The following is a 12,625-nucleotide window of genomic DNA, read 5'->3' on the forward strand; positions in this document are numbered from 1 at the left end:
TCTCGACATATTTAGATATTTTTCCCTCACACACTAAATGAGAAAATTAGACGGGGCCATTTCAAAAACTTTTTTCAGCACTATGATTTTATAGTGCTGTAGAATCAGCTGATTAAGATTGTCATAGTATATTTACTTAATACCATGTTTGATTAATTTTCTGAAATTCATGGTAATATTTTCCTATCTGAACTAACACACATAGAACACTGATTACATTATGCTTCCTACCCCTCCCCATTTCCTTGTAAATGTGGGTTATTGCAAACAATTTTCTCCACGATTAGACTGTGGTGTGGTTGAATTCTTAGTTGATTCATTTGGATGCTGTATCATTATCTAATTTTGTTCATTGCTCACTTAATCAGGTGCTTCTATGAAACGGCAGTACCCAAAGGGAAAAAGACAAATTGTTAGTCAGGACCAGACTTAAGAAACAGGTGCACTGAACTTAGCACTGCCACTTTAATATGGCAGAAAACTAAAATAGGGTTTCTGGGGGCACTCAGTCCTACTTATCAAAACCTGCGTAGTATTGCCTCTCCTTCATAACTTAATCATGTGTCCTCATTCTCAATATATATGAAGCAATAACAATATCAACACCATCTCCCCTTCAGACTGTTGCAACAACTGTAGCCTGCATTTTCTTAACTGCTTCAGACTTCAGTGAAAATATGTCGCATTAGTTTCTTGGTGTCTTCTCTTTCTCTATTCTACTTCTGTCACATGAAAGTTATGACTTTCTTTTTAACCAAAAAAAAAAAAAAAAAGAAGAAGAAGAAGAAGAAAAGAACCCTTAAACTATTTCACTTCTTTCACCTATTTTTTAAACATTTTTATTTATTATTGGATAAAGATAAAGAGAAATTGAGAGGAAGAGTATTGTTATCTAACTTAACCAGGGGTTTGGGGCTGCTGAGTCGCATAAAAGGATTCACAGCGGGGAGCTGGGTACTGGTTTAAACAATACAAGATTTATTAGGGTGAAACAGGTAAAAGGCAAAATAAGCACTTATTATCAAGGGTTAAGCTTATACTAGGTCCATAAAGTCTGAGTATAGATATCAAAAGTTTAGTCAAATAAGATAAACAATTATCAGCTCTGGTAAAAATTGCTCACGGCTGTAGAGGGGTCTAAAAGTTTACCAGCTAGCAGAGTCACACGTGTTCAGTTCCTAGGAGAATTAACCATGGCAGATACCTGGCACACCTCTGCTGGGATGCTTCTGACCAGGAGAAGAAGCAGCAGCCAAAGAGAGCAACATGCTCAAAGTCCTGTGCTTTTATACTTATACATTCCTTTCTCTGAAGCACTGCCTCAGGGTGATGTCATTCGTGTGCTAATAGTCCCAGACTCCTCTTGGATCACAACAGAAGAGGAGGTAGAGAGGAAAAGAGATAGAGAGATACCTGAAGCCCTGCTTCACCACTTGTGAAGCTTTCCCCCTACAAGTAGGGATCAGGAGCTTGAACATGGGTCCTTGTGCATTGTAATGTGTGCATTTAACCAGGTGTGCCAAAGACAGAGAAAAATTGAGAGAGAGAAAAGGTAGATAGAAAGAGAGAAAGGAAGATAGACATCTATGGACTTGTTTCACTGCTTATGAGACTTCCCCCATGCAGGCAGAGACTGGGGGCTCGAACCTACATTCTTGGATGTGGTAATGTTTGCCCTTAGCCAGGTATGCCACTGCCCAGACTTTTTCTGTTTTCTCTTCTCTTCTCTTCTCTTCTCCTCTCCTCTCCTCTCTTCTCCTCTCCTCTCCTCTCCTCTCCTCTCCTCTCCTCTCCTCTCCTCTCCTCTCCTCTCCTCTCCTCTCCTCTCCTCTCCTCTCCTCTCCTCTCCTCTCCTCTCCTCTCCTCTCCTCTTCCCTCCCCTCCCCTTCTTCTCTTCTCTCCTCTTCTCTCCTCTTCTCTTCTCTTCTCTTCTCTTCTCTTCTCTTCTCTTCTCTTCTCTTCTCTCTCCCTCTCTCTGCCTGCCCCCCTCTCATTTTTGTTAAAGAGAACAATGTTGGTTTATTATTGGCAGGGACATTTTCTCAGGGTGAAGGATTCTGACAAGAAAATTGTCATCAAAAATACTTTTTTCTTCTATAAGCGTTTGTCTCTGTTTAGGTGACAAATATACTTATATGTTCTCTTCCTTAAAATGATAATTGTATTTGAATTTCTGCATTTATATACCCTTTAAAATCATGGAATGTTAAACTATTTTTTATTAGCTCTTTTATTATCTTTATTTATTGATTGGATAGAAACAGTCAGAAATCAAGAAGGAAGGGAGGGATAGAGATGGTGAGAGACAGAGAGACACCTGCAGCACTGCTTCACCACTTGTGAAGCTTTCCCTCTGCAGGTGGGAACTGGGGGCTCAAACCCAGGACCTTGCACATTGTAACATGTGAGGTCAACCAGGTGCACCACCACCCGGCCCCATTTAACCATTCTAATGCCAGGAAAACTTAAACCTTGGTTCTTATAACACAGATTATGGAATTCTACATAGGTAAGATTTTAAATATTTTTCTTATTTAATTATTTGTCATTTATTTATGTTTTTTCTATTTTTTATTAGTGATTTACAAAATTACAAAATAACGGGTTCAATTGCACACTGTTCCCACCACCAGAGTTCTATGTCCCTATTCCCTCCATTAGAAAATATAGTGGTTCTCCCAAGGACATAGATATAATTGACTATTATTTCTATAACTATTTGTATATATGTATATATTTGCCCTTTTTTTTTTTCTATGATTCTGCCTTCTTTTCCTTTCTGATTCATACCTATACCTATTACTAATTCTAAATGTTTTTCCTTTTTTTCCTCTTTTCTCTCTGGGTCCGGATGGTATTGTATTTCAAATTTCTCTAGTTAGCTTCCCCTAACTTTATCTCCCTTCTGGGAGTATGGGCCAAAATTCTTTTTGTGGTGCAGAAGGTGGGAGTTCCGGCTTCTGTAATTGCTTCTCTGCTAGACATGAACATTGGCAGGTCAATCCATACTCTCAGCCTATTTCTATCTTTCCCTAGTTGGTTAGGGATCTGGAAAGGGGAGGTTCTGGGGCACATTGGTGAGTTATCTATCTAGGGAAGTCAGGATGGTATCATAGTAGCATCTGCAATTTGGCAAAACAGTATAATGACAGCCACTTTGCATATATTATCTCTAATCCCAACTCATTCCTGTCTTATTGGTTAGTATTATATTGCTTATTTCGTAAATTAGAAAAAAACCTTTAATTGTCTAAACAAATAGATAGATGTCATATAGTTAGTTATAGCTAAGGTATGATTTAAGCTGTCTTTTTTTTTCACTCCAGTGGTGATTTTCTTTTTTTTTTTATTTATTTACATAAACACCATTCCCACCACCAAAAGACTGTGTACCATCCCCCACCCCACCCCACCCCCACCACCCTGGAAGCTGAATGTCCACCCTCACCACAGGGTTTTTATTTTGTTGCCCTACTCTCGATTTAATCAGATCTTGTTTTAGTTTCCCTTTCTGTTCTTCTTTCTCAACTTCTGTTGATAAGTGGGATCATCCCATACTCATCTTTGTCTTTCTGACTTAGTTCACTTAACATAATTCCTTCTGGCTCCGTCCAAGATGGGTCAGATAAGGTGGGTTCATTGTTCTTAATAGTTGCATAGTATTCCATTATGTATATATATCACAGCTTTCTCAGCCACTCATCTGTTGTTGGGCATCTGAGTTGCTTCCAGGTTTTAGCTATTATGAATTGTGCTGCTATGAACATAGGCATACACATATATTTTTGATTGGGCATTAAGGAATCCTTGGGGTATATCCAGGAGAGGAATTACTGGGTCATATGGAAGGTCTATGTCTAACCTTGTGAGAGTTCTCCAGACTGCTCTCCACAGAGGCTGGACCAATTTATATTCCCATCAGCCATGGTCATTTTCTAATACCACACTTTCCTAGAGCCTAAAGGTTGAACTTGTTAATTGTTAATTGAGACAGATATAGATGTGTTTATATATCTCCCATCCAAGTACTAACCAGGCCTGACCCTGTTTAGCTTCCGAGATCAGACAAGATCAGGCATGTTCAGGGTGGTATGGCCGTAGACGTGTTTATATATCAAGGGAAACATGCTCTAATAAACTTTTCATTGGCCAGTATGAGATAACACTTTTAGAACAATTTAATTTGAAGATTTTTTGATGTAGAAATAAGTACTGTTAGAAAAAAATAGTACTTCTGTTACATTCTTTTCATGATTATGAAATCTACTCCTGAGGCAGTGATAAATTTGGTTACATTGTTCTTCTGAATCTAAATCTAATTTCCAGTTGAAATTCTTTTTTTTTTTTTTTTTTTTTTTTTTGCCTAGCTTTGATTGTACTGGTGGCAAGCATAGTGGCTTTTTCTTTTAAGAGCTAGTGTCTTGTTGTTGTTGCTATTATTGTTGCTGCTGTTGTCAGTAGGGCTTCACTATTCTGGGATGATTTTTTTCAGATATAGAGACAACACACACACACAAACACACACACACACACACACACACACACACACACACACACACACTGAGAGAGAGAGAGACACCAGAACACTGAATCTTCTTTCAATGAAGTGGGGGCTGGACTTAAACCTGGTCCATGTATTTGGCCAAGTAGGTGCACTATCTAGGTGGGCTATTTTTCATGCCCCAAGGATCAGTGGTTGTATCGCTTCTGTCTCTGTGTATAAAGTAGACATATTTTTTGGTGAACTCTTCCTCAGAATATAATGACCTCTCCTAGTTAATGACCTTATCATTTAATCACTAATCTTGTTGTTTTATTTTTCTAGTTTTCTCTCTCCTACTGGCCAAAAGCCAATTCACATGTGAGATGTAAAGATACATTAGGGGAATTTCCGCATGTATTTTTTTTTTTTGCCAAAATTATTTCTTATTCTTTCTCAACCATTAGAAGAGCAGAACAACTATCTTTCCCATTAATTTATGTGTATAAACTGATTCACATATAACTTAACAGATTGTTGCTATCAGCCACCGCTTTCATACTTACACTGCTTTAGCACAAGGGTCCTTTATATCATACACAGACTATTTTGAACAAGAAAATTAAACAACCTTTATGAAATAAGGTTTTCACAGAAAGATTATTATGTTTTAACAATACTGTAGATGGAGAGAAGTATATTAAGCATGGACCCTGAGCAGGTTTGAATGAATTAGCAGGAATTCTAGGAAGCAAAGTGAAACTACTCCCTTCCCAAGAAATTCCAAGTATGGGCAGGTAGCTGGTATTTGGGAAGGTAAATAAAATCAGAGTTCAGAAAAACTTTAGTTCGTCCCATTTTTATCCTTAGACTACTTCTATCAATAGTTTGTCTTTTCTAGAACAGTGCTAAACATATTTTCTGATTTCAAAAATATGAATATGAGTATACTTGACACCCACATACATAGCCTGTGCCTTGCAGTTAGCAGAGGGAAAAGACTGCTAATAGTTTATAGAGAAACTTTAAACTGAGAAAAAAAAATTAAAATAGTAATCACTATGAAGATTAAAACCTACAAAGACCTATATGGAGAAGATCCCATGACCCAGTAGCCTGTCAGTATTATTTAGCACATTCACTTTGTAATCTCTGTAGTTAATTTTCAAATGAGTTCCTTGAAGAAGTGAGACAGACTATAACACCTATTTTATAATTTAGCTCAAAGTTAACTGAATTTGCCTTAGAGGCTAGTTAGTGATGCCCACCTACACAGAAACCAGGAATGCATTTAAGAAATTATATTGAAATAATATGTGGAAAACGATAGGAAAGTAACATATCAAACATTATACTAGTTTAAAAACTTTAGTTTTGAAGTAGTTGTAGATTCACATGCAGTTATAAAAATACATAGAAAATCCAGGTGTTTTGAGGCTGGGCGGTAGCGCAGAGAGTTAAGCACACATGATGCAAAGTGCAAGGACTGGGGGTCCCTTCACAAGTGGTGAAGCAGGTCTGCAGGTGTTTATCTTTCTCTCCCCCTCTCTGTCTTCCTGTCATCTCTCGATTCCTCTCAGTCCTATCCAACAACAATAAACAACAAGGGCAGCAAAAGGGGAAAATGGTCTCCAGGAACAGTGGATTCATAGTGCAGGCACGGAGCCTAAGCATTAACCCTGGAGGCAAAAAAAAAAAAAAATTGAAATTCCTTAAAAAAAAAAAAAAGAAAATCCATGTGTTTCTTTACCAGTATCTTCCCCCTAATGCCACATCTTATAAAACAAATGAATAGTGTGAAAAACCTAGAAACCCACTTATATGCCATATGAAATAATAAAATAAAATTTGGAAACCAGGGAATAATAAAAATTAAAATTAAGTGTTTTAGACTCATTTTATTCACTCACCTAAAGTAAAATATATCTGTGGACAATAAAAGAAATAGGTGATACTAGTAATAAGCATGTTTGAGTAGCTAGAGAAAGAAGAAATTATTTTAAAAGTTAAAAATAATTAAAGGGTTTAGTTTATACTATTTATTGACTAATGACAAAACAACATAATGAAGAACAGTTTGATCACTTGAAATTACCAAAATTGATCAGAACAGGATCCAACATCTAGAAATGATGCCAAATTGATATATATCTTTTTCTTTATTGCAAAAGAGAAATCTAGAATTAGTGTCAAATAATAAATGTATTAAAATTATGGTAACCGCATGAAAAATAACTGAAATCCTACTTCCTTTTTATGTCAAAATTTAGATGGGACTTAATATTTAAAGGAGTAAAAACATTAACATTAGATGAAGACCTATTTTGGAAAATTTTACTAAGGCTGAGGAAAATTTTATAACCATGGTATATAACCCAGAAACTGTTACTATTTGGCTACATGCAAATTAAAACTACAGAATGGGAAAATTGCCATTAAAAAATTGAAATTGGTCCCACAAATAGTAACAAATATTTACACTATTTATGGAAAAGTGTTCATTTTATAAAATACACCAGCAAATCAATGTGAAAAGCCCAATAACCTAATAGAAAAAGATCTAAGAGCATAAAGAAGTTCGCTGATAAATTTAAGTGCTGAGCAAAGATACAGAATATTTCAGAAACCACCTGTAAGTAGGAAATTAAATATTTGTGAAATATTTGTGAAATATTGTTGTTTCCTTTCTATCATATTAACACAGATTAAGTTATTGAACAGTTCTAGAGGGCAGGAAAGAAAGCAAATATTAATTAGTACAGTGTTGTGACCCCAACAGGAGTTTGGGACTATTAGCACATGAATGACGTCACCCTGAGGAGGTGCTTCAGAGAAGGGAATGTATAAAAGCACAGGACTTTGAGCATTTTGCTCTCTTTGGCTGCTGCTGCTTCTCCTGGTCAGAAGCATCTCCGCTGAGGTGCTCCAGGCATCCATAAGCCATGGCTACTTCTCTTGGGAACTGAACATGTATGACTCTGCTAGCTGATAAACTTCTAGACCCCTCTACAGCCATGAACAACCTTTACCAGAGCTGATAATTGTTTATCTTATGGAACTAAACTTTTGATAACTATACTCAGACCTTATGGACCTAGTATACTCTTAACCCTTGATGATAAATGCTTATTTTGCCTTTTACCTGTTTCACCCTAATAAATCTTGTATTGTGTAAACCAGTTCCCAGCTCCCCGCTGTGAATCCTTTCACACACCGCAGCAGCAGCCCCCAATGCCTAACCCCTTTTTAAGTTAAAGTACAACAGTACAGTAAATGGCTATTATCAGATGACTAGATAAAGAAGTTGTGGAGAGGGGGGTAGGGAAAATATCATAATGGTTATGCAAAAGACTTTCATGCTTGAAGCTCAGATGCCTCAGCTTCAGTCCCTTTAGGACACCACCATAAACCAGAGCTCAGCCGTGCTCTGGTAAAAGCAAGAGAGAAGGAGAGGAGAGGAGAGGGAAAGTGAAAAGGAGAAAAAGAAAGAATGAAAGAGAGAAAAAGAAAAAAGAAAGAAAAGTGTTTTTTTTTAATTCAATGAAATACTAGTCTGCAATTACAAAAGATAATATTGTATAGTTCAGAACTAAATGAATGGAACTGAAGGTGATTATTTTAAGTAAGTAAGAGGTGAAAGAGCTATCAGATGGTTTCACATATGTGGGAATATAAAAAATTAAAGGAGAAAAACTTAAAGCAATATATATATATATATATATATTAATCATAGGAAACTGTCTCTTAGATTTTGTAAAAAATATGTTTGTTATCACAGAGAAGTTAGAGCACAGGAACTCTGGTGTCCAGTTATATATGTTACATGTATATGTGTAAAGCTATACTACTGAAATCTTATATTTTGTATTCAATGTCAAATAAATAAAATAAACATTAAAGGATCCTAGCTGTTGCATTATTTTTAATAGCAAAGGAAAAGAAAAAATAAGTTACTTAAATACACTTTATTAGACATATTGAGTGGAGATGGTTAGGTCTTTTTGGCATAGTCTGTTCTGGTTTCATCACTGATGGATCCATTATTGGCTCAAAAACTGAGAGGGAACTCAAAAGCTGAGGTTGTCAGTTTGTCAGTTTTCCAACTGGGCAAGGGGTTTTCTTGAAGGGGGAATCTGAGTGGTTCAGAGGAGTAAACGAATAAGGTTCCATTTTTTCATACAAAAGCGATTCACATACATGTATTTATGTATCCATACATAGAAAATATGTAGAACAATACAGAAGAAAAAGATTAAACAGTATTGCTTTGAGAACTAGAGCTTAGAGGTATTATTTTTTAATATCCTATCGTGCCATAAAGATGTCTTAGCAAATGCATATGCTGCTTTATAAATACCATAAGCAGTTCTTGATGGGTTTAGATAGAAACAGTTTGAGTTGCACTGACACACTTTATTAATAATAATTGTCCAGCATGCTCAGAATTCCCTAGTCCTACATCTACTCTTAGATCATCTCACATTCTTCAACCTAAAGTATTTTTCCTCACCCTATCTTCATCATTTTCTTTTCTTCATTTTCTCTTTTTCTCAATCCCTTACTTTTTTCCTTCCTTCCTTCCCTTCCACCCTCCTTCCCTTCTTTCTTTCTTTCTTTCTTTCTTTCTTTCTTTCTTTCTTTCTTTCTTTCTTTCTTCCTTCCTTCCTTCCTTCCTTCCTTCCTTCCTTTCTTCCTTTTTCTTTCTTTCTTTTTCCTTACCTGTAACGGTGATCATTGGGGCTCGGTACCTGTAGGCTAATCCACTACTTCTAATGGCTATTCCTACCACCATCACCACCACCACCACTACCACCCTTTTCTTTCTTTTCTAATAGAGACTGAAAGAAATAGAGGGGGTTGGGGGATAGCAATGGGGAGAGAGCTTCCCTCCTGCAGGTGGGGACCAGGGCCTTGCACATGGTAATGCGATTGTCTGCTGATAATACAAAGGATCAACCTCTCAATCATTTTTTAAATTTAATTATGCTGTTTTATCTTACTAATAATTATCATTATCTAAAGTTCTTTTTATATAGAACTAGCATCTGTTTTGTTTATTGTCATATTTTCAGCTTCTAGTACAATGTCTGATACATAATATGTTCAATAAATATTCATTGAAGTATTGAATGAATTACAGATCGTAGTAAAGTAAAAGTAGGGCTATATGTTGACTCATTTACCTTGGAGTAAAAAAGGGATTTCTCAGACTTAGAAACTTGTTTCATTCACTATTCCTCATTACCAAAACATACAATTAGTATCTGCTTTTCAGAAGTACTATGAACTACAAGGAGAAACAAATAGTATCTATCTTGTCTTCATGGAGCTTAGATTTGCAGAATTACCAGCCACTTCTTTTTTTGAGTTTTTGAACCAGGAGAGACCATATGAGAGTAAGGGTGAGGAATATTTCTTGTTAGATGGTAGGGTGCAGTGGTTTCTGCTCCGCCTTACTGGAAGACTGGGGTCCTGGAAGACACCACCACGTCAAATCTCCTGGGGATTTTCCCCTATGTGGAGATTATTCTGATATGCTATTCTTCCTTTGCCAGTGTTTTTCACACAAATGGTTTCTATGGTTCCCTTGAATCTCTTATGCTGGAGAGGGACCCCTGCCATGTATGCCAGCTGGCTTAAGGGCCCTGTTTTCTCACCCATTTCTGCCAACTTTGCTTCAGAGAGCTGGGCCTGATTCCCATTTTCTCTAGCCTTATCTCAGGGTGCATTTCCTGAATACAATCAATTTCAGAATGAGAAATGAAATGTAGTCAGGACACAGAAGATTTCAAATCCTCATCAGATCACCTGACTAGAAATTTTTATTAGAAACACATTTCTGTTGAGTTAATAATTCACCTCATTGGGAATTTAAATGTTTCTGAGAATAAAGAAGGACACATTAAAGCACTAAAACAAAAAGAAAGGGGGGGTTAAAAACTGTTAAAACCTCAATATGAAAATGTGAATTTTGGATTTAGCATTTGAGTTACAGGCTACCAAAGTGAAAGGGAATATATGTGTGCATATGCAATTTTTAAATCTACCTTTCTTATTTTCACAAGCTGAGAATATTTAACACTAGGAAAGCACAGCGGCTTGGCTAAGGTCACAACCAAGTTTTTGAAATCTCTCTTTTTTTTGGAGTTTGAGAGGAAGATCCTGTGGATGTTTAGACAAGTTTCTTAGGCAGGCAGCCAATGAACTGAGACAGTGAGCATCTAACTTAGTTGTCATGAAGAATCCTATTTTTGACAGCCCTTTCCAATTGCACAGCAGTTAAGGACTTGGGGTTCTGGTTAGAACAACATAAATTTACTTCTTGCTTCACTATGAGCTAAGGTAGGTGTACATAGTAAAGCCCTTGGATTATAGTGAGTATATATACTAGCTATTAAAATGAGGCGTTAAAGACAAAGGATACTTACTTTTCAGGAAAAGGCTCTTCTAAGGTCTGTAAGGTCACACCAATCAGATATCCTCTCATTCCCACTATTTTTCTGCACCTCAATTTTCATAGCTTCAAAATGGAGTTAAGAAGAGGGCTGGATAGTGGTGCACCTGGTTAAGTGCAAGGAGCAGCCAAGAATCTGGGTTCCAGCTCCCACTCTTCATCTGCAGGGGAAGTGGATTTGTAGTGCTGGCACTGAGCCCCAGTGATAACCCTAAAGGTGAGAGAGAGAGAGAGAGGGAGAGAGAGGTTAAGAATACATTTTCTTAGGTTCATTAGTCAACAATTTGTTCTGTATTATAGCTTAACTCTTTTTTCAGCCACCAGGTTCCAGATGCTACCATGATGCCAACCTGACTTACATGGGCAGAGGACCCCACCAATGTGTCCTGGAGCCCCACTTTCCCAGACTCCTGCCCCACTAGGGAAAGAGAGAGGCAGGCTGGGAGTATGGATTGACCTCCCAGTGCCCATGTTCAGCAGAGAAGCAACTACAGAAACCAGACTTCCCACCTTCTACACCCCATAATGATCCTGGGTTTCTACTCCCAGATGGATAAAGAATAGGAAAGCTTTCAAGGGAGGGGATTGAATATGGAGTTCTGGTGGTGGGAATTGTGTGGAGTTGTATGCCAAAGGAAAAAAAAAAAACAGAAAAAAAAATATTTTCACAACTGTTTCCCCAAGAATGTCTCATATCTTTTTAAATTTTAATTTCTTATTTTTGATTTATAGGTTACATGATTGTAAGATTACAGTGTGTGGTTTCACACCACACCCACCACCAAATTCTGTGTACCCACCTTCCCACCTCCCAAAAAAGAACCACCATAGTGCTCACAAGTTTTTTTTTCTCCCATGGGTCTCCCCCTAGAACATATTACAACTCAGCAGGTTGTTTTATCAGAATAGGCAAGCAAGAAGGCAATATAGAATGCCAGAATGATACAGATTTAGCAAGATTAAAACCAAGGCCTTTTGTAACCTAGTCATGAGATCTCATGTATTTTTTTTCATATTCAGTTGCTTAGAAGAAAATCATAAAGTCCAGTTCATAGGGAAAGACTATCCAAGGACATAAATACAATGAAGTGTAAATTCTTAAGCCAGATTAAAAACTTCATGTCATGTTAGTGGTATCAGAAACAAAGATGCACTTTTTAATGATTAGTCTTAGATTTATTAAAATGAAAGAACTCAGTAAATATTTGTTGAATAGATAAAATGAAAAAATGGTACTGTTCTTCACAGAATCAATTATAACTTCTCTATAATACATATAATTTATAATTTTTTGGTGTTGCTGATTGATTCTTTTTTAAAAGTTTTTTTATTTCTTTATTGGGGAATTAATGTTTTACATTTGACAGTAAATACAATAGTTTGTACATGCATAACATTTCCCGGTTTTCCATATAACAATACAACCCCACACTGTGTCCTCTGTCATCCTTTTGCTCACAAGTCTTAAAAACAGTTTTCTTGCTTTTTGGAGTCCATATGTATCAATTTTCCATTTTCCACATATGAGTGAAACCATCCAGCAGTTGTCTTTTGTAAAAAAATAAATTTATTTATTTATTACCTTTTGTTGGCTTTGTTGTTTTATTGTCATCGTTGCTGGATAGGCCAGAGAGAAATGAAGAGAGGAGGGGAAGACAGAGAGAGGGAGAGAAAGACACCTGCAGACCTGC

Source organism: Erinaceus europaeus, unplaced genomic scaffold (genome assembly GCF_950295315.1).
Source record: "Erinaceus europaeus unplaced genomic scaffold, mEriEur2.1 scaffold_433, whole genome shotgun sequence".
NCBI lineage: Eukaryota > Metazoa > Chordata > Mammalia > Eulipotyphla > Erinaceidae > Erinaceus > Erinaceus europaeus.